General features: G+C 42.7%; 1 protein-coding gene across 1 annotated transcript in view; it reads left to right on the forward strand.

The window, feature by feature from the left end:
• The first annotated feature begins 6050 nt into the window (after positions 1 to 6050).
• Positions 6051 to 20684, forward strand: part of LOC144277922 (cyclic AMP-dependent transcription factor ATF-7) — a 93448-nt gene continuing 78814 nt past the window's right edge. Inside the window, exon 1 of the mRNA XM_077838942.1 lies at positions 6051 to 6180. The gene's annotated coding sequence lies outside the window, so the exon portion shown is untranslated. The remainder of the gene's footprint in view (positions 6181 to 20684) is intronic.

Raw genomic sequence — 20684 nt, forward strand, 5'->3', positions numbered from 1 at the left:
CATCCCACTGTCCTCTGTGAGGCCTTCAGACACACCCCTTGTGGAAACTGTCCCTCTGCATTGGAGGATACCCAGGCGCCTCTCAGAGAATTGTGGGGATCCGGTACCAAATGCCCACAATTCCCTCTGGTCCATCCCATAATTAGCCACTCGTGTGTACCATTTTCCAACTCGCAGCTGCAAACATGGATGTGGCAAAGGCACCGCAGTGCTCTTCTGCACTCTAAGGTCAGGGCATACAATTTCTCTTGTGTTTACAAGCACACAGCGCTCAGACAAAGCCAACTGAGGACAATTGGTCAGGGATTGCAGAGGAATTTGTTTAACTCATAAGGGGTTTTATAGTCAGCATGGATTGTTCCTTCCTGCTGGATTCTCTCCTGCCTTTCATCTGAACAAAATATTCCCTCGGTTGTTAGTTTACTCCAGTAACTGCTCGGTTAAGTCAAATCAGTGTAAAACATAGGACTAGTCTGGAAGGGACCTCCTGGATCACAGAGTGCAGTCCCTTGCTATTGCAAGCAACCCCTTCATATCATCCTATTCAGACATTCATCAAGCTCCATCTTAAAACTAGTCAACTGGTTTGCTCCCCCTGCTCCTCCTGGGAAACTGTTCCAGAACATCACTCCTCTGACGGTTACAAACCTTCTATTTTCCAGCCCTGTGAGAGAAACTCTGCATAATTCTCCATTGGCAATTTGCACTGCGGTAGTTACATTGATGCATATTTCTCTAATGCACACAGGGTAGGAAGGGTGCTCTGGTAAAAAAGACACTGGATCTGGGTTAAATTCCCAATTTAGTCACAGATGTCCTGCATGGCCTTAGGTAAGTCATTTAACCACTGTAAGCTTCAGTTTTCCTGGCTGTAGAATGGGAATAATACTTCCTTACCCTGACAGGGCTCCTGTGAGGATCAAAGCCATTAATGGCTGCCCAGATGTTACAGTGAGAGGGCCACACAATTACCTTGATAATCCCTTATTGCTCTATATTTTGTACACTTGTTTACAACAGTGGAAAACATCACCACTCTGATCTGCTAGCATTTTACCCCCATTTTGTATTAAGTCAGGAGAACAGTGAATCAGACCCTAATAGAATATTAACCCACTCTTGGGAGCTAACCATTTATCTCTTTTCTCCTGGTGTGGGTGTGTTCTAGGTGGGACAAAACTGTTAGCTCCACCTCTGATGCTTCCCTGTATAAATGGAGTTTTAAAGTAGACTTGTCTGAGGTTACTTAGGATTCCCAGATTTATTCTGCCCCAAAGACAGGCCTAATTTTCTGGTTCTGCTTAGAACAAGATTTTCCCTTGTCTCAGATAAGCAATTTCTGGTAGCTCCTGACATGCAGTAAGATATCCCATCTACATTCAGGGGTGCCCAACCTACGGCCTGCGGGTCATGCGTGGCCCACCAAAGCATTTCATAAGGCCCACAGCCTGCTTCAACACAATATACTAACAGGCAATTCATTAGCGTTTTGTCGTCATGTTTACATCATTTTAGTTTACACAAGTGTGTAAATAGACAATACTGTACATAGAAACAACCTATCTAAATACATACAAAACAAGCTGAACTTAAAATATAAATCAATACAGGTGACTTTAAATCTTATTAAAATATAGAATCTGTTTGGCCCACACAAGGTTGTGCTTAGGTTTATGTGGCCCTCCAATATAATAAAGTTAGGCACCACCTGATTAAATGACTGAGTTTCACAGTATGCAGTGTTGTAGCCGTATAGGTACCACAATATTAAAGAAGAGCTCAGTGTAAGCTTGAAAGCTTGTCTCTCTCACCAACAGAAGTTGCTCCAATAAAAGATATTACCTCACCCATCTTCTCTCTCTGAGTTTCACTGGTGTGTTTGAGAAATGTGTGGTTTAATTGATCAGTCCAAATTAGGCCTACCTGGGTCAGAATTTAGCTCTTGTCAAGGTAAACTTGTGGTCTTCTCTTTTGTTGTACCTATCTTTAATATTTTTAATTTTAAAAGGCAGTGGGGTGATCCTGGGAATTTCAGTACTAGGTTAAAATTGGCTGAACCAAGGATTACAAGTAGAATAATAAAACCTCTAGGACAATGTGATATGTTGGGAACTAGTGTGTGGCTTCTGCAAAGGAAAATCATGGCTCTGTAATCTGTTAGAATTGTTTGAGCATGTCAGTACCGTATTAGATAAAAGGCAACTGGTTGCTCAATCTTTGTTTGGCCTTTGACAAAGTCCCTCGCAAGAGGCTATTTTAAGGAATCTTGAGATGCAAACTACAATCATGGATCAGAAACTGTCTAAGGCTGTGTCTACACTACAGAAGTCTGCCATGCAGATGCTCTATGCCAGTGGGAGAGAGCTCTCCCATTGACATAAAGAAACCACCCCCAACAAGCAGAAGTAGCTATATTGGCAGGAGAGTGTCTTCTGACATAGCACTGTCTACACCGGCACTTATGTCAGTCAGGGGGGTATTTTTTTCACACCCTGACTGACAAAAGTTTTACCAACAAAAGTGCTAGTGTAGACATAGCCTAAGAGACAGAAAACAGAGAAGGAATAAACAGCTTTCAAGGTGGCAAAAAGTTAAAAGCTGGGTGCCACAAGGTTCTGTACTAGCATTGGTCTGTATCTGCCTGTTTGTCTCGTCTTACACTGAGACAGCCAGCTCTTGGGGGTAGAGACTGTCTTCTTGTTTCTGTGTTTGTACAGCACCTAGCACTATGGGGTCTGAGTCCATGAGTGGGGCTCCCAGGCACTTCTACAATACAAATAATAATATATTAGTTCTTTACAACAAAACCTACACTAAAAGAACCTAGTTAAAGTTGCAACATCAAACATTGAGAAGTTGCCCACACAGCATAATGTTGCTCCCTTGGGTATATGCATTAGGACAGTCTTTCTTTACACGATCACCTATCTTTTTCCACAGGACCCCCGCCATATACACTGCATGGGACAGATTTGTAACTGAGGAATTCAGAAGAAAGTGCATCCTGTGTGCTGGTTATTCCCCAAGTGTCCATCATGGGATTTCTTGCATGTAAATCTTCTAAAGCAGCTTGTACTGGCAACTGATACTGGGGCCATGTCTACACTACGAGGATTACAGTGGCATAGCTACAGAAGTGTAGCTAAGTTTCTGTAGTGTAAATGCTTCCAACATTGATGGAAGGGGGTTTTCCATCGATGTAGGTAATACTCTCCCTGAGTGGCAGCAGCTAGGTTGACAGAACAATTCTTTCACTGACCTAGCTGGGCCTACGTTGGTGCTTACGTTGGTTTAACTATCAGATGCTCAGGGGAGTTCATAATCTAATTAGACAAAACAAAGGGTGGGAGGGGAAACAGAGACATGGAGGGGAAGTTATTTGACCAAAGTCACCCAGCAGGTCAGAGACAGAACCAAGAAAAGAACCCATGTCTCCTGATTCGCAGTCTAATACCTGATCCACTGGATCATGCTGCTTCTCAAGAGGTCCCAGTGCTCAGCTTTCACACTGCAAGTTCCTAAAATGCTGAGATTATTATTTATTTGTATAGCAGTAGTGCCTAGGAGCCCCAGTCAGGGACCAGGATCCCATTGTGCTCGGCACTGTACAAACACAGACCAATAAAACTGTCCCTGGCCCAAAATGCATATCTGCTACATCATTGCCTTTTCCATGTTTTATGGTGGAAGGTGTTAATGGCTGCCATCAAGAGGGTCCTTCATATACAGACAATCACAGACCTGGTCAAAGCCAGTGGGTATGCAAAGCACTCTTCATTCAGTTTAAATGGAAGGAGCAATTAAGTCCCTTTATGTAGTGATATCTATCTAGAAACAATACCAGGCTACTGCCCAAGACACTGGGTCACAGAGTTGAGTTACTGGTTGGTGGGGGGCCCGGAGTTCCCTGGTTACATATCCAGGAGCAACTGGCAAGCTGTGTGTGAGGCAAAAAGCCTTGGGGCACAGGACTGTCTGGAGAGTCAAGTTTGGAAACTGCCTGCTGTTATTTATTGCTACTCTGTTCAGCAAAGAAGGACTTAGTTCAAACCTGTTTAGTTACAAAGAATATACACAGAGAATAGACCTGACTCACTTTATTCATTTGTCCTCCTAATGGGAGCAACCTGGCAAAATCCCAAATGGTGGTAACTACTCAGGGGCAAACATACATTTATGCATCTTGGGTGGCTTAGTTTTCAAATATCTCTTTTGCAAGGAGGGGTTGCTTTGAATAACCAGCAAGTTACATGGTGCTGTATTGTTATTATTGGTATCCAAGAGGAATTACAGTAATTGGCAAAGAACAAATCTTCTCAAAGCAAGCATTGTAACAAACCTAAGACTTCATGGATATCAGGTTTGGTGCTCACCATGGACACTGTAGCAAGGGGAACAGAATCCAGATCTTCATACTCCAAAAACACAAGCCTCTACCACTTCTGCCAAGAGGGAATCAATAGTAGCAGTATAGGGCTGATGACACACAGCTAAACAGGTTGATTTCCAGCTAGTAGAGAGTGGAGGTAGTTCAAAAAAACATGTACGCTAGCTAGCTCTTTATAGTTGGACAAAGGAAACGTAGTCATTATCTCTAAAAGTATCTACAAAGTGGGGTGTGTGAAGGGTGCTGATGTGAAGACACACACTGTGCATGTACTGGGAGTTTGCTGTCCTCTCTTTGAAATCTGGGGGAGAGAGAGCAGTGGGGTCACCTGCCATCCCGCTGTGGGAGTTGGGGGTCGGTAGGTCGCCTCCATGAGAAGAATGTGGCCTTGGAGGGTTTGAGAACTGGTTGTTCCCCTTTGTGGGAGGCAGGATGATCATCTGCCCTCTATGGGGTATGGAAGGGGGGTGTCAGTGGCTTTTCCCATCCCACAGAGAGGTGCATGCCGCCCACCCACCATGGGGTGGCAGTGAGGGGGGCTATGTCATTGTCCCTTTGTGGGGGGTTGTTGATGGGGGTCTCTTACTGTCCCTCAGTGGTGGGGGGTGACAGCACTGTCATCCTCTGTCAATGTCCCCTCTGGAGGGCAGGTGTCGGGGGGCTCTGTCACTGTCCCCTCAGTGGCGGGGGGTGATGGGGGTCTCTGTCAATGTCCCCTCTGGAGGGCAGGTGTCACGGGGGCTCTGTCACTGTCCCCTCAGTGGCGGGGGGTGATGGGGGTCTCTGTCAATGTCCCCTCTGGAGGGCAGGTGTCAGGGGGCTCTGTCACTGTCCCCTCAGTGGCGGGGGGTGATGGGGGTCTCTGTCAATGTCCCCTCTGGAGGGCAGGTGTCACGGGGGCTCTGTCACTGTCCCCTCAGTGGCGGGGGGTGATGGGGGTCTCTGTCAATGTCCCCTCTGGAGGGCAGGTGTCACGGGGGCTCTGTCACTGTCCCCTCAGTGGCGGGGGGTGATGGGGATCTCTGTCAATGTCCCCTCTGGAGGGCAGGTGTCACGGGGGCTCTGTCACTGTCCCCTCAGTGGTGGGGGCCTCTGTCAATGTCCCCTCAGTGGTGGGCGGTGGTGGGGGTCTCTGTCAATGTCCCCTCTGGAGGGCAGGTGTCGGGGCGGCTCTGTCAATGTCCCCTCAGTGGTGGGGGGGGGTGGGGGGTCTCTGTCAATGTCCCCTCTGGAGGGCAGGTGTCGGGGCGGCTCTGTCAATGTCCCCTCAGTGGTGGGGGGTGGTGGGGGTCTCTGTCAATGTCCCCTCTGGAGGGCAGGTGTCGTGGGGGCTCTGTCAATGTCCCCTCAGTGGTGGGGGGTGGTGGGGGTCTCTCTCAATGTCCCCTCTGGAGGGCAGGTGTCGGGGGGGCTCTGTCAATGTCCCCTCAGTGATGGGAGTGGGAGACTGTCGCTGCCTTTTCTGTGGGGGATCCCACCTAGAGGGCCCCGACCAGTAACGCCCCCTCATCTGAGGAAGGCAGACAGGGCGTGCACCCTCCACCCACTGCCTCTTGCGGGCAACGCCCACCCCTCCGCTTTGGCACCCATCCCGGGCTGATGATTGGTTCTCCCTGATCCATGCCCCGCCCTTCTGGACGTCTCGCGAGAATCTCGCGCGTAGGGAGGGAGGGGGCACCCAGCGCGAGACCCAGGGACAGCTCGAGAGGGACGGAGTCAGCGCGAGATTCCGTGGCCAGCGCGAGGCAGAGGTGCGGACCTGAGGCAACCCAAGTGTTCCCCCCGGTCTCGAGGTGAGCGAGGCCCCCCGCTGTCCCACCAGAGTAGGCTCTGGGCCCCCCCTCACCTCCCCGAGTTTTCGTGAGAGTACCGGCCCCTTCCGTGAGTGACAAGCCTCGTCGGCCAATCGGTACACCGGGCATCTTGGAGTGATGGGCGCCGCAACCAACAGCGTCCGGGAATGGTGTGGTCACACCCCTTTAGGGATGGGCGGGGCTCAGGGTTGCTGGAGGCTCCGAGGGGCCCGGGCGGTGGCTGGTTCGGGGGGGGGGCCCGGCCACGGACAGCTGGTTGGGGGCGTGCAAATGTCTGCTCGTGAGGGGTCCTGGGCTCCTTAGTGCGGGGCTCTGAGTGCTTTGGTTTGGGGGGTTATGAGGGGACCCGTGATGAGAAGGGGTTCTGGGCTGTGCCGTTGGGGGTTATGGGGGTCCCTATGCAGCAGGGCTGTTCTGGGTCAGCAGGTGGCTATGGGGCGGGTCCTCGTGCAGTAGGGAGATCCTGGCCTGCGTAAGGGGTTGGGGCTCTCTAGTGAAAATGAGTGAGTTAGGGAGATGGCAGGCTTGGGGGTAGAGGGGGCTCATGGGATTGGTAGATTGGGGGTGTCAGAAAAGCAACTTGATGGGGTCCTAGGATAATGCTGAGACTAGATATAGTGGGGAGCAACCCTTTAACAGCCCCCCTCCTGGGAAGTGTATTGGAAGGGGTTGATTTCCCCCATCCCCAGGCAAGTTACATCAGTTACTCTAAATATCAGTAGGGTAAAAACTTAATGTTTAAATTGCACAATCTTTGTGTGTGTGTATGTATATAACTACAGTTATTTAAGAAAATATATATATTGTGCAATTTAAGGAGTCAACCCCTTCCAGTACACTTCCCAGGAGGGGGGGAGTGTGTGTGTGTGTATGTATGTATCTCACTGTTAAAGTTTGGGCTTCCAAAGTCTATGAGAACTTGTTGAAGCAATGAGTGTTTAATCCATTACTGCACAATTGCTTCTCTTTCACTTACATACTGTGGTAGACTAGGGGACAGTTTCTAGTAAATTAGAACTATTAAACAAACTGGCTCATTTGTCAAAAGCGTTTCATCTTTATTGCTAAAATTAATTGGGCCCCATTTTCTTTCCTTACCCTAAAAGAAAAAGACCAACAGGTTAGACTTTTCTTACATGAAATATTACATGAAAATAAAAATACTTGTTGATGCATAGAAAATCAGGATAGATTAATCAAATAAACTTGATTTTTTAAGACCAGACTCTGCTGTAATTTACACACTTCCACTGCAATCCTTCATAACCTCTTTCCATTCTCCTATCTGTACCTTTTTCTATGCTGCTTTCTATGCATGGAATGCCATCTCTATCCCAGTTCTGCAGGTAGTTACTGTCTCCATATTCAGGTCCCTTCTAAATACTAAATTTTTCTATGAATGAATTAATAAAATTATATGCATACTTTCTCTTCGCTCTTCAGCATGTCTTGTTTCATCATTGTGTTTTGTGGGGTAGGGACTTTTTTCAGTTTGTCTGGTACAGCATCAAGCACATTGTTAACCATAACCAATAGCACTATGCAAAGGGATTGTATGGTGCTTTACAAACTATATTTCAGTGAACGGGCAATAATTATATTTATATAGTCACTTGTGGTGTGGAATGCAGCAGCTATTCTGAATCACAAATTCTATAAAACAGTTATTTGACACAAATTAAGAATAACTTCACTGGAACAAAGGGGATTTTATGGGGGTAGAATATAATTGCCCGAGTTGGAATCTTGTTATTAGCAGGGTTAACATCCCTTCTTTAAAAAAAAAAAAATTGTATTTGGCTGCTTTCATATGAATACATATTAACCATTTATCATTCTGGCCAACCATAATCAGTTTCATGGCTGTAGTTTAACCATCACTGAAGAGCCTGTTTACTGTTAGTGTCTAAAAAGAAGGTTGAACTGATGGAAGTTACAGGCCATAAATGTAGATGTAAAGTTTGTTGAAGTATGGTTAACTGTACTTGTATCTGCAGTAGCCTCTTTAGAGGGAGGGTTCTTCATTTGGACCAATTATTTCTAATCCCAGAATCTGATTGGGAGTAGAGAGGTGGAAAACCAGTCTTTCTGTTTCAGAACTGTGAACAAACAGGTATTGGATGAAGCTATCTTGTTCACAGAATCCTAGTTTACAAAACCTGAAGGGCCATTGAATTATACAAATTTGTTCCATTTTCACAGTTGTACTCAAGCAAAGACATTTGGGAAATGTCAAATTTTCTCTATATTTCAGGTGATAAATTTAGAGCGAGAAAATGTATGTTGTTTAATCATAGCGTTAGAGCAGGAAAGTACCTTTCAGGATATCTGGTCCATCTCACTGGCCAGTGCAGGATTAATCCATTCTATATTTTCTTGAGACAATCCAGTTGTAAATGTCTCAAGCAAGAGGGTTTCTTTGTGGAGACTATTCCTGCATCTAACAGATTTAACTTTTGACAACTTTATTTGTACTTAGCCAAGTTTTGCGTTAAATTTATGCCATTATTCTTGGTTATACTTGTACAATGCTTCTTCTCCCTCACTGGCATTCACTCTTCAAATAATTGTAGACAGTTTGTGTCCATCTTAGTTGTCATTAGCCAAATTACACATGTAGCTACTTTAATGTTTCTTCATAAATCAGTCCCTTAAGTGACTTTATTGCTCCCCCCTCCCCCCAATGTCCTCCAGTTTGTCAGTAGTAAGTGCTGATATTGGGTTGCTTAGAGCTGAATAAAGTTCACATCAGAGTTTTAGAGATGAGGACATAACCTTTTTGCTCTGGGTCACATTTTTCCCCCTTCCTTATCACATTACAAACTCCTGTCTAATTTACTGTCCACTATCACCTCAAGTATCTTCTTCCCTCCACCTATGATCTAGCTTACATTTCCCAGAGTATTAAATGCATTTATTTCAAGTTGAATTTCTTTTTGTGCATGCCCTTATTTCTAATGTTTCTAGATTTCTTACTGTTTCTTAGTTCTCCCTGGTGTTTGCAACACCTCCCAGTTTAGGTATCTCTGAATTTCTCTAATGCTCTGATTTTTCTCTTCTTGCCCCATCATCCACATTCTACATAGTGTACAAAGATGTCAAATGAAAATGAACTTCATCTTGACTCAGCAGTGCTCTTCCTGGTGCTGCATCCAGCTTGGTAAATTGCAATTATCATTAACCTTTTTAAAATCTGGTTGAAGGACTGCAGTTAGTCTGTGTGACAATGTTCTTATGAAGCTAATTTGGAAGTGCTGTAAAATCCATGTGGCGTGACTCCTACTGTGATGGGGATTGCAAAGGTATGCAGTGCACAAAGTATTGGATAGCAACATATTGAACTGATTTGTATTGTCAATTTAATTATAGTGGTTTACAGTGAACTTAGTTCTTGTGACACATGGTTATAAATTCAAAAATGTAAGCATGATATGTGAGGGAGTGTTTAGCAGTTGGGATTCCTGGGTTCTCTTTACTGGCTTTGTCACTCTAGCCATGTGATACTGGGCAATTCACTTAAGCTCCCTGTGCCTCAGTTTTCCATAGGTAAATTAGTTCTAATACTCATCTTTGTAAAGTGCCTTGTGAGCCTTTTGTCGGGTGAAAGGTGCAATAAGTGCAGATTTGACATTGGAAATGTTGCTTTTAAAAGTTTTTAAAAGGAAAAATAAAACAATCTCATTTAAAAATCAAACTTTTTTGATTGGATTTCTTTATTTTCAGATCTCTTCTTAATAAGGGTCATAGTGGTGGTTGGGAAGGCTGAGGAGGATAACCCCAGAATGGGCAAAGTGAGTTGACTAGAGTCTGAGGTTCTCAGACTGATGTATAGGGAAGTTATTAACTCTCCCCCTACTTGTTGCTCAACTTAAGAGATGAAGTGCTAACGGATATCAGGGAACAGTTGTGTGAAGGAAACTAGATCTCTGTTCCCAACCTCCTTTGGGATGTAGAAGGTAGGTTATGAATCTTACCTGTTGTGGGTGATGGGGGTAGGGGATACGAGCAATCAACAGTAGAGTTCTTATGGAACTCTCCAGTGATTGGAGTTTGCTACCATTTGGGACATTTCCTTGTTCACATTCAGTAGTTGGCTCTTCATGGTAAAAAGTTTTAAAATTCCTCAATAAAACTTCTTAGAGAGTATCATTCTACAGGTCTCCTGGTGTGGCAGGTATGTGCAGCATGTTCATCTGAGGACTGCAGTATTTGGATTCCATATTGGAATGATGTGTAGAATCGTATTTCTATGTGATATTTTGCTTTATGTGCTACTTAGCACTTGAACTTTTCCAGGGCAAGACACTTAAGGCCATATTTTCAGAACTGCTCCTATCCCATTTAGGCACTTAAATGAAATGGACATATTTTCAAGTGTGACTCCCAGTGGGAGCTGCTGGGTGGTGAGTTCTTTTGACAGTCTGGCCTCATGAACCTAATTTTTCAAAGATGTTGCGTCCCTTCTGCTCTCACTGACTTTTTAAACGTAGAGCAATTCCTTTTCTTGTTTTTTTGCTTTGAAGAAACTCCTAATACGGTGAGTCGACTAATTTTTCAACATTTTAAACTTCAATTAATAGTCTCATTTCCTTTTGAATTAATTGCTAACCTCAACTTCCAGCATTTTATGTTTGTTGCTGAAATGTTAGATCATAACATCTGTGTTGAACTTTTGTCTTGCTGACATATTTCCCATGATATGTCAGTTAAACAATTGCTAGTGAATCAGTGGCCCCTTTGTTCTGCTCTTCCCCATTTCCCTTGATATAGCAAACTAGGTCTGAAATAATTAAGGCTAGTCTATGCACAGAATTGCTCTGGTTTAATAAAGGCGTTCTTTATTTATTTATTTTATTTTTTTTAACAGATTTAGTTAAACCAGTACAAAGGCTGTGTGGACAGCATAAATTGCTTCAGAACAGGTTGAACTAAACAGAAATAAGGTTAAGTCTACACTGTGGCAGCACAACTGCTGCTGTGTTGCTGCAGCACCGCAATATAGGTGCTTCTTATATTCATGGAAGAGGTTGGTTTTTTTTGTTTTTTTTTTTCCCCACTGATGTAGTTAACCCACCTCTCCAAGAGGTATTAGCTAAGTCGACGCAAGAATGATTCCTTTGACCTAGCTGCGCCTGCAGTGGGGATTAGGTTGACTGCACATGAGAGACAGGTTTTCACACCCCTGAGCAACGTAGCTAGGTGGATTAAAGTTTTAGGTATAGACCAGGCCTAAATGTCTATGTAGAGGATTGTGCCAGTTTAACAAAAGAGGTGCAAACGTGTGTGGGGCCAACCCCTTAGCAGCAGCATTTTTGCAGAGGGGAAATAATTCACTCTAGAAGACAATGTGTTTTACAGGTGCTAGCTTCACAACTATTAGAGCTTCTGGCATCAAAGTCTCATCTCTAAAGTAGTGGATTAAAGTTCATGCCCTAGGGTGACTCCTCATTTTTAAATGCACGGAGATGGGATGGTTCTTAAATGTTAATAGGTTACAATTTGCTTTTGCTGTAGTTAGTTTTTAGCTCTTTTGAGAGAGAAATTTAGCTTAATTCTTTCTACAAGTTCATATTTTTCCCTGTTCCGTAACTGTTCATCATGGAGTTTCTTGCATTGTTCTCTGAAGCATGTATTCTGTCCATTGTTGGACAGAACACTGGTCTGCACTGCAGTCCCAAATGGGCTGTCATAAGCTAGAGAAGGAGCAACACGGAATTGAACCCCCAGTATGTAGTGAAGTTCCCTAAAGAAGGCAACGTGGTATGATTACGGATTGCAGATAGCAAGTAGTGCTTCATCTCATGTTTCATAAAGGGAGATGCAGCTCTGTTAGGAAAGCGCTGCAGTAGTCTGGAATGTAACTCTCTGCTGTCCCACCCTTATGTGAAAGAATAAACTGGTGGCAAAGTACTGCTGCCAGCCATTACAAGCTGATTCATGAGAGTAAACAAAGTCTCTCTACCAGTTACAGGCCACATTAGCCACTGGTATTACCTTCTTATTCATGATAAACTTACAGTGCATCTCTTCCAGATATTTTCTGTGTACTTTTTGTGAGGCAAGAGTGGTATTATAGTATTGAACTGTGCTGAAGAAAAGTTTTTAGGTTCCTTTTATCTGAAATGCCAGTTATGAATGGAGCGTCAAGGAGTGTTGTTGTGAGGCTCCCACTTTCAGTGCATTGTGAGGGTGTGCTCCCACAGAACCAGGATTTGCTATGTCATTGAAAGTTAGTTCCTCGGATTTTGCTAGCCTGCCATTGCTCACAAAGAATATTTTTCAGCTCTGTGTTGGCAAGGGTAAGGAGAGGAAATGATTCTGTTCTGAATACCACTGTTACTTTTTTTTTTAAAAGCTGCTTAAGGCCTAGTCTGCACTTAAAACTTATAATGGCATGGCCACAGTGTAGACTATATAAACAAACTTATAATGGCATGGCTATGTTGATCAGGGATGTGAATAAAAACACAACCCCTGGTGACAGAGCTAAGCCGACAAAACCCCCAGTGTAGGCGCAGCTATGCTGACAGAAGAGGACTTCTGTTGGCATAGCTAATATCATTTAGGGTGATGGTGTTCCTACACTGGCAGAAAAACTCCTCCTGTTGGTGTACGCAGCATCTGTACTAGAGAGTATGGTGGAATAGACTCTGTAGTGTAGACATAATTTAAGGTGGAACATAAGCTTTTTGTCTGATAGCAAAAGCTTTCACTTATGGTGGCAAAAAATAAAAACCTACCACAGTACAACCTTAATTATCTTACTATACTGGGGGATATTGAATAATTTCAGATAACTGAGGCATTGAATATTTGGGAGAATTTCCACTATAGTTGATGAGACATAATTCTGTTTTGGGTATTTGAGGGTCAGATAATCAGGGTTACACTGTAGAAGTACTTAATGGTACTGTTTTGGGGATTCTCTTCAGGGGTAATGTTTCACTGTCACCTTCCCTGCCCTCAAGTTGAAATATAACACATTTGGGCAGGAAAAACTTGAGTAACTAATCTGCTTCTAATAAATTTAAAAGTTTGTCCTTGCTGCATTACTTATTGCACTGGAATCTGAAGGTCAAGTCTACTCAACATCTCCTATTTGGGATCTATAGTCTAGATCAGATATAGAAAGATGGTGGTTTTAAAATTGTCAACATTGTGATAAATTTAATTAGAAGGAGAAGAGAGGCAGGTGAAGTCCAAATATAGTACTAAGTACGTCACTGGTAGTATCTAGGTAGATGTAAGTTTCACTAATTTAAACTCTTTAATTTAAATTCTAATTTAAATTCTAATTTAAATTCTTGACTTGTGAAATCTGACTCCTTTATAGGGGGTGCACAGATAGTTTAGGTCCAGGATTTAGTATTTAAATCCAGGCATGGTGAGTGTCACAAACCAAATAAAAATAAAAGTATTTTACACTTCCATAAGCTTCAGTAAAGTTTTTCCCATGCACTATTGCAAATCTAAACAGAACTAGATTCACCAGTCTAGTTTTAAACTAAACAATGTTCAAAAAGTAAACAGTGAAGCATAAACTAAAACTTAAATTCCATCAGTTTTAATAATCTGAGGTAGTTCTAATAACCCAATATGCTATTTAGTACAGGTGTGGATATTTTTCATAATAATAGCATGACAGTTGATAACTTTATTCAGTCCTCTTCAACCAGAAGTTCACTGCACAATGTACTTTGGTGAAGAAATGCATATAATCTTTGTTTTATTTCTTTGTTTTGAATCTCTGCATTTATAACACAATTGTGGAATATGTAAACTTTGATAATCCATAGGATGCTGTTATCTAACTTACATAGTGCCTTTCATCCGTAAGGATTCCAGATCCCCTCTATAGGTAATCACTTTGCTCCCTGCTAAAAGGTAGCTCCTTCTTAGGTAAACTGCAGCAGTTGTTTAACACATGCAGCAACAAACCTGGTCTCTAGACATTGTCTTATTTATAAATGGAGCATCTCTTGCACTCCTCTGTGAGCACTATAGCATCACTTTAGCTCCCCATGCATCAAATAATCCACACTGTAGAATTTGAAGCTGAATACATATAAATGCCCACATATGTTATAAATAAAAACAGGCAATGTTTTAGGTGGGTGTGGGGACATATTTTCACTTAATGTTCACACGCATACAACTGCCTTATGGCTTCACTTAACTCCAACTCTCACACTGTGCAGTCAGGTCTAACGTTTAACAGTAGTTTTGTCCACAGGTCACTTAAAACTGGTTCTTATGGTAATATGCTATTTTCAACTTGGGAGAGCCTCAACTATTTAGCAAGACCCTGCCTTTACCCTTCTTAGCAGTTGTCTAAGGCACAGATAGTGATTTAAATCTAAAGGCCAGAGTCCAGGGGTAACACTTTCAAAAGCTTTTAAGGATATGTCTGCACAGCAACTAGATGCCTGTGACTGGCCCATGCCAGCCAACTTGGTCTTGCGTGGCTTGGGATGCGGGGCTGTTTCATTGCTGTGTAGACTTTTAGGCTTGGGCTGGAGCCTGGGCTTTAGGACCATGTGAAGTGGGAGGGGCCTAGAGCCTGGTTCTCCAGCCCAACCATGGAAGTCTACATAGCAATGAAACAGCCCCTCAGCCTGAACCCTACAAGCCTGAGTCAACTGGCATAGGTTAACTGAGGGTGTCTAGTTACTGTCTAGACATACCTTAAGTGACTTAGGAATCAAAGTCCTGTTTTCAAAGGTTGCTTAGGAGACTCACTCTAAGCTTACACTAGAGAGCTTGGACCAATGCAGCAAGAACTCCTGTAGCTGCTCTATGCCAAAGGGAGAGAGCTCTCCCATCGACATAATTAACACCTCCTCCCCCCCAACGAGCAGCGATCGCTATGTTGGCGGGAGAAGCTCTCCTGCTGACATAGTGCTGTACACACTACCATTTGTGCTGGCGTAACTTATGTCGTGCAGGGATGTGGGTTTGTTGTTTTTTGTTTTTCTTCACACCTCTGAGCGACATAAGTTTTGCTGACATAAGTGGTAGTGTAGACATATAGGCACTTAGGAACCTAAGTCTCAATGTAAGTCAACAGGACTGAGGCCACGTCTACACTACCACTTATGTCAGCAAAACTTTTTTGTCGCTCGGGTCTGTGACACAGCCCCTCCCAACAAGTGACTCAAGTTTTGCCTGCATAAGCGCTTGTGTGCACAGCACTATGTCTGCAGGAGATGCTTGCCCGCCGATGTAGTTACCGTCACTCATTGAGCTGGTGGTATTACGTTGATGGGAGAGCTCTCTTCCATCGGCATAACGTGCCTACATGAGCGCTCTTCCAGCGATACTGCTGTATCGGCACAGCTGTAAGCTTGTAAGTGTAGACATGGCCTAAATGACTTTTGAAAGTGGGATGCAGGCTCCTAAGTCGTTCAGGCACTTCTCATAGTTATCTCTGTAATAATCAGTAGGCAGCACTGGGTCTCTTACGTTATTTTTCTCCATTGTTCTTGCAGTTGTAATATAACTGCATGTGAATCATTTCTGCCCCAAATATTCTAGATGTCTTTCAATAGATGAACTTTGGTGTACATAAGGACATGCCGCAGCTAATGACATAATCTCAGCCTTCCCCTGTATTTGTTCAAGACCAGGGTGTTGCTTAGGTGGTTATGAGTTCATTTTGAAATACCCTTTTTTAAAATGTATTTGTCTAGTCTGCAGGAAGCAGTGCCAAAGTTTCTAACTCTGTGACCTCTATATAGAGCACCTTCTGCAAAGGGTTACAAGGAGTCAGTGGGTCAGCATGCTGAACAGTTGCAGTCTAGTCTTAATACATCAAAATCAGTAATATGAGAAGCAGGTAAGCCACTAACTTTAGATTTTTAGTGAAGCCTTGTGCAGTGTCATTTTGGTTTGATGTTGGATGGCTAGATGCCTTGGATCTCCTTGACTTTTGTCAGCCTGGATTCAGACCAGAGTTCAGCACAGTCTGGTTATAATAAAGATCTGGGGTCCATGCTCATAATGTTAGATCTAATCAGCTTGTTTGATACCATTGATTATGAGGTGGTTTTGACTTGGCTGTGACTTCAATCAGAGTTCATTTGGGCAACTACTTTTCAGACCTGTGTCCTTCACCTGTTACTTGAGTTCACTGTAACATAGAGATTGTACTACTGCAAGGCATGCTACATAGTGGTACTCCTTAAATCAATGTGGAAACGAGCTAGTGGGTTGCTTCTTCAATAGAGGTTTCTTCTATGAGTGCTTGACACCAGTGTTCTGTGAATTGTACTTTCTGTAGGTTTCTGGGTAGAGTTTACTAAAGTCTTGGTTTGACCTATAAAGTTCTAAAAAGCTTGGAGCCTACCTATGTGCAAGACTCCCTCTTGACTTCTGCCATCCTGGCATATCTGCAAACAGCTGGAGCCCACCTCAGTTTAATGAAGAGAGAGATGCTGCTGGCAGGGCATTCTCTGTGAACTGTTTGGAGACTTGGAGTTTACACTTTTCCCCCACGTGTCTTGCCTCTTGCTCTGAAATACCACAAATCAGTTGATCTCCAGGCATGCTGCAAAGTCCTTCTCTTTTTCCAGGCTTTTGGGGAGGGAGGCAGGAATTTTGGAGTTGAGTATTGTCCCCCACTGATAAGTGCACTAGAGGTGGTCTTTCTAATTCTTCTGGTTTGGGAAATTGATGACTTGCTGTTGTGGTTAGGTTAGATTTTTTTTATTTTATTTTATTTATTTTTTTGGTTTATCAGAAATATAAATAAATGACACTAGGCAATTAATAATCCTTACCTAACCCAAGTTAGGTTGGTAGGCATTTGGAGAGCAGTAACTGTTATAACTTACTGGATTTTTGCAGTTGGGATCCATGCTTTCAACATAAAACCAGGTTGGAATGCCTTTGGCTTTAAAACATTGAACTTATGAGGTACATGTAGGACACCTTGCAAACTGTTTAGCCATGTACCTGCATTGCAGGTGAGTTCCTTATTGACTATATGATTAGCACTTATGTCCCCTGGAGACTGTGGTTGTTCCAGATCATTCTAGCTTGCACATATGCTCAATGGCTTTACAGACACTTGTTCCTTTTGTATCTTTTTGTCAATTTTTTTCATTACTAAATCTTTTTAAAAAGAGAAACTTAGATCCTATGTCTTTCAGTGTCCTTACTCTGTGCTGATTATATACCTGATTCATCATCCCTTATCTTACGTTGATGCCCAGGTGCACCCATAAGGCTTCCACTAATGCTTCAAATGCCTTGCTCTGTCTCTAGCATTGAAGTTTCAACTCAGGTCCACATTATAATCTTTTTGTGGTTGGGGTGTAATTTCTTCTTATGACATTTTTATCTTGGTAAGTCCTAGGATAGAGGCAGCTTTAGTGGCAAAGAAGTGCTTTTGCCAGCATAACTTATTTCATTCAGGGAACTGGTTAGAAGTTCTACAGGCAAAAGCACTCTTGCCTGTTTAAATTGTGTCTATGCTAGGAAGATTTGCTGGTAGAGCTACTGGCAAAGCTTTTCTAGTGTAAACTAGGCCTCGTGTGACTGGTGCATTGGGTCTGGAGGCCATATTATTCCTTTCACTGGAGCTTGTTTTGTTCTTGGCTGAAATATGCTATTGATGCTTCTCTCTCATCATCCTGCCATAAATATGTTAAAAGAAAAAGGAGTACTTGTGGCACCTTAGAGACTAACCAATTTATTTGAGCATAAGCTTTTGTGAGCTACATCGTATCCGATGAAGTGAGCTGTAGCTCACGAAAGCTTATGCTCAAATAAATTGGTTAGTCTCTAAGGTGCCACAAGTACTCCTTTTTTTTTTTTTTTTTTTTTTGCGAATACAGACTAACACGGCTGCTACTCTGAAACCTGTCATAAATATGTTGAATGTCTTTGCAGCTCATAGTTAACAAAGGTGTATGTGAGGGTTGATAAACTTTAACATTTCACTTCCCCTCAACCCTCATTAAATAGGACCCAGTTTGTGCTCTGGATATTTAATTTGTTACATTATAAGCTTCCTTTAAGCCACTTTATAACTGTGAATTATTTTGCTGACGTGGAAGGTCTTTCTCCCGATGGCAGTGATTTTAGTATAGCATGAGTGAACACCAGCCCCTCTTCTAAATTTTAGAAGGGCAAGGTTTTCAAGGTCCTCAGGCCCATGCTGGGGAGGAGATGGCATTAGCACTGTACGCCAGAGCTTCTGGGCACCAATTTCTGTGCATGCATACAGAAAGGCATAATTTAATGGGAAGTAGTTGGACTTTGCTTTCACCCTGCATTATAGGGTAACTTGGAATAATTTGTTAAATACCATGTGGCTGTTGGAGATTTACCTCAAGTAAGTTTCTTGCCAATATTCCAGTTTATACAGTTGGGTTTGCTTTATCAAGTTTATAAAGTGTCAGAGTGTTGTGCCTCTAAAGCAGATTTTATAGCATTAGCTTTTGGTTTTCTTTCCCAGATGACAATTTAAAGCTTTCTTGCAGCTTTTCTGTTACAAAGCAAACATTCCCACTCCTTCCCCCACACCCCAAAATAACTTTAAATTCAAAGCATACTGCTAGCAATAGTCTATGCATATTTACCTTAGGTTCTGAAGTAGACTCTTTCCCAGAAAAACTTAAAAACTGTATGAGGATGTCTCTTGGTGTGTAACATTTAATGATGAATGGTCAGACTTCCAAAGATACTTCATGAGATTTTCAAAAGCGCCTAAGCAGGTTAGGCACTGTCTCCAATCCAGAGGGTCTGGTCCATGCCCAGCATGTAACCAGTCCTTTGGGTGGGACCCTGTTAGTATGCTGGGCCATTGTCTGTCTTTCATTTGTTGTGTTCTGTTCCAGGCCCGAAGCCTAGTGTCTCTAGTCTCAAATACTTAGCCTGATCTCCCATGTCCTAGGGAGAGAAGAAACTCTGTCTCTCTGTCTCCCCCCGCCCCCCCCCCTCCCCAACCCCCTAATGTGTAGCTATGCCAAGGTGGTAGGTACAGAGTCATAAAAATACTTCAGGAAATTCCTGTGTTTGTCACAGGCACCTAATTCCACAAAGTACCTAATCTGCATGTTTAGGTGCCTAAAATACCTTTTGGTAAATCTGGCCTGAAGAGATCATGGGTGAAATCTTCAAAACTAAGTCTCATTTTAAAAAGTGACTTCAGTACTTAGGAGCCGAAGTCCTATTAACTTTCAGTGAGAGTTAGGCTCCTAAGTGCCAAAATCACTTTTGAAAATGAGACTTAGGTGTCTTTGAAAATTTTACCCTATATCGTGATGAGCTACAGTGCTTTTGAGTATTATTGTAGAATAATACAATATTAACCCACGGCAATGTGGTGATGTAGACAGGGCTGAGAACTGAACTATGGGCAAATCCCGAGGAAGGGTTATTTATCCTATATTTTGTTTGTGGATCCTTGCATGTTGCTATTCTAATCTCCCAAACTGCCACCAACATATTCAGTGCATTATGCACTGAATGTTCATTTTGGTCAGAAAGCTTCAGGCAGAGATCTGCTAATCAGTATATTTAAATAAACAAAAACAAAAAGTACTTCTGGAACTCTCTCAAAGCAACAGGTTTCCTTCCTTGCGTTGTAGTGGGAAATCTTTTACTATTTTCGACACTTCCCCTAGCTTTCAATCTTACACTTCCTCCTTTTTTGGATAGCGACGTAGAAATGTCTGTTTTATTTTTTTGTCTCACTTATCACAGAGTAATTCCTCCTTAATTATAGTAAGTACTACACTTTCCACATTCTAGCTCCTGTTGGTGATCGTGGGTTCTGCATTTGCTACCAGTCTACCTACATTTTTGTATATTCCATTGTAAGATATGTGCCGAAGTAAAGATTCTGTGTAGCCATCTATAACAATCCAGTTTGTTTGTGGTTTTATCTGTTTTTCACAGTACCAGTGTATTGTCTTTTCTTAGGGATTGGCCTAAGAAAAACATCATTAGCATTTCTATAGGCTTGTTTTTATCATGGGTTTTAATGTTGTTGGCATGACTCCCAGGTCCCAGCAAAATAACTGGGATGGCCTTGCTACTCAGTGTGAGAATCAATCCCATATAACTTTTTATGAGATTTAACTAACTCCTATCTCCATTTTTAGGCTTCTGGCATGCAGTAATACAGTAGTGAGCCATAGGCCCAAAGCACCATATTCTGAGAACATGATTTATCAGAAAGATAAAATAGAAATTTAGACTTGTTATAGTATCCATGTTACATCTTATAAAAATCACATGAATGTACCTTGGGTGGGCTGTTTTTTATATAGGTAGGCAGCGTTGTAGCCATGTCAGTCCCAGGATTTTAGAGAGACACGGTGGGGGAAGTTGGGTCAATAAAAAAAAAAATTACCTCACCCACCTTGTCCCTTTTATGTAGGTAGTATTGTAAGAACACTATTTCTAGCTCAGCTTTCCTGACAGTCAAGTTTTGTTGTGCCTCTGCTCTTGCAATAGTTCAAGTCAGGCTCCTA

This window comes from Eretmochelys imbricata, chromosome 20 (assembly GCF_965152235.1).
Source record: "Eretmochelys imbricata isolate rEreImb1 chromosome 20, rEreImb1.hap1, whole genome shotgun sequence".
NCBI classification, from domain to species: domain Eukaryota; kingdom Metazoa; phylum Chordata; order Testudines; family Cheloniidae; genus Eretmochelys; species Eretmochelys imbricata.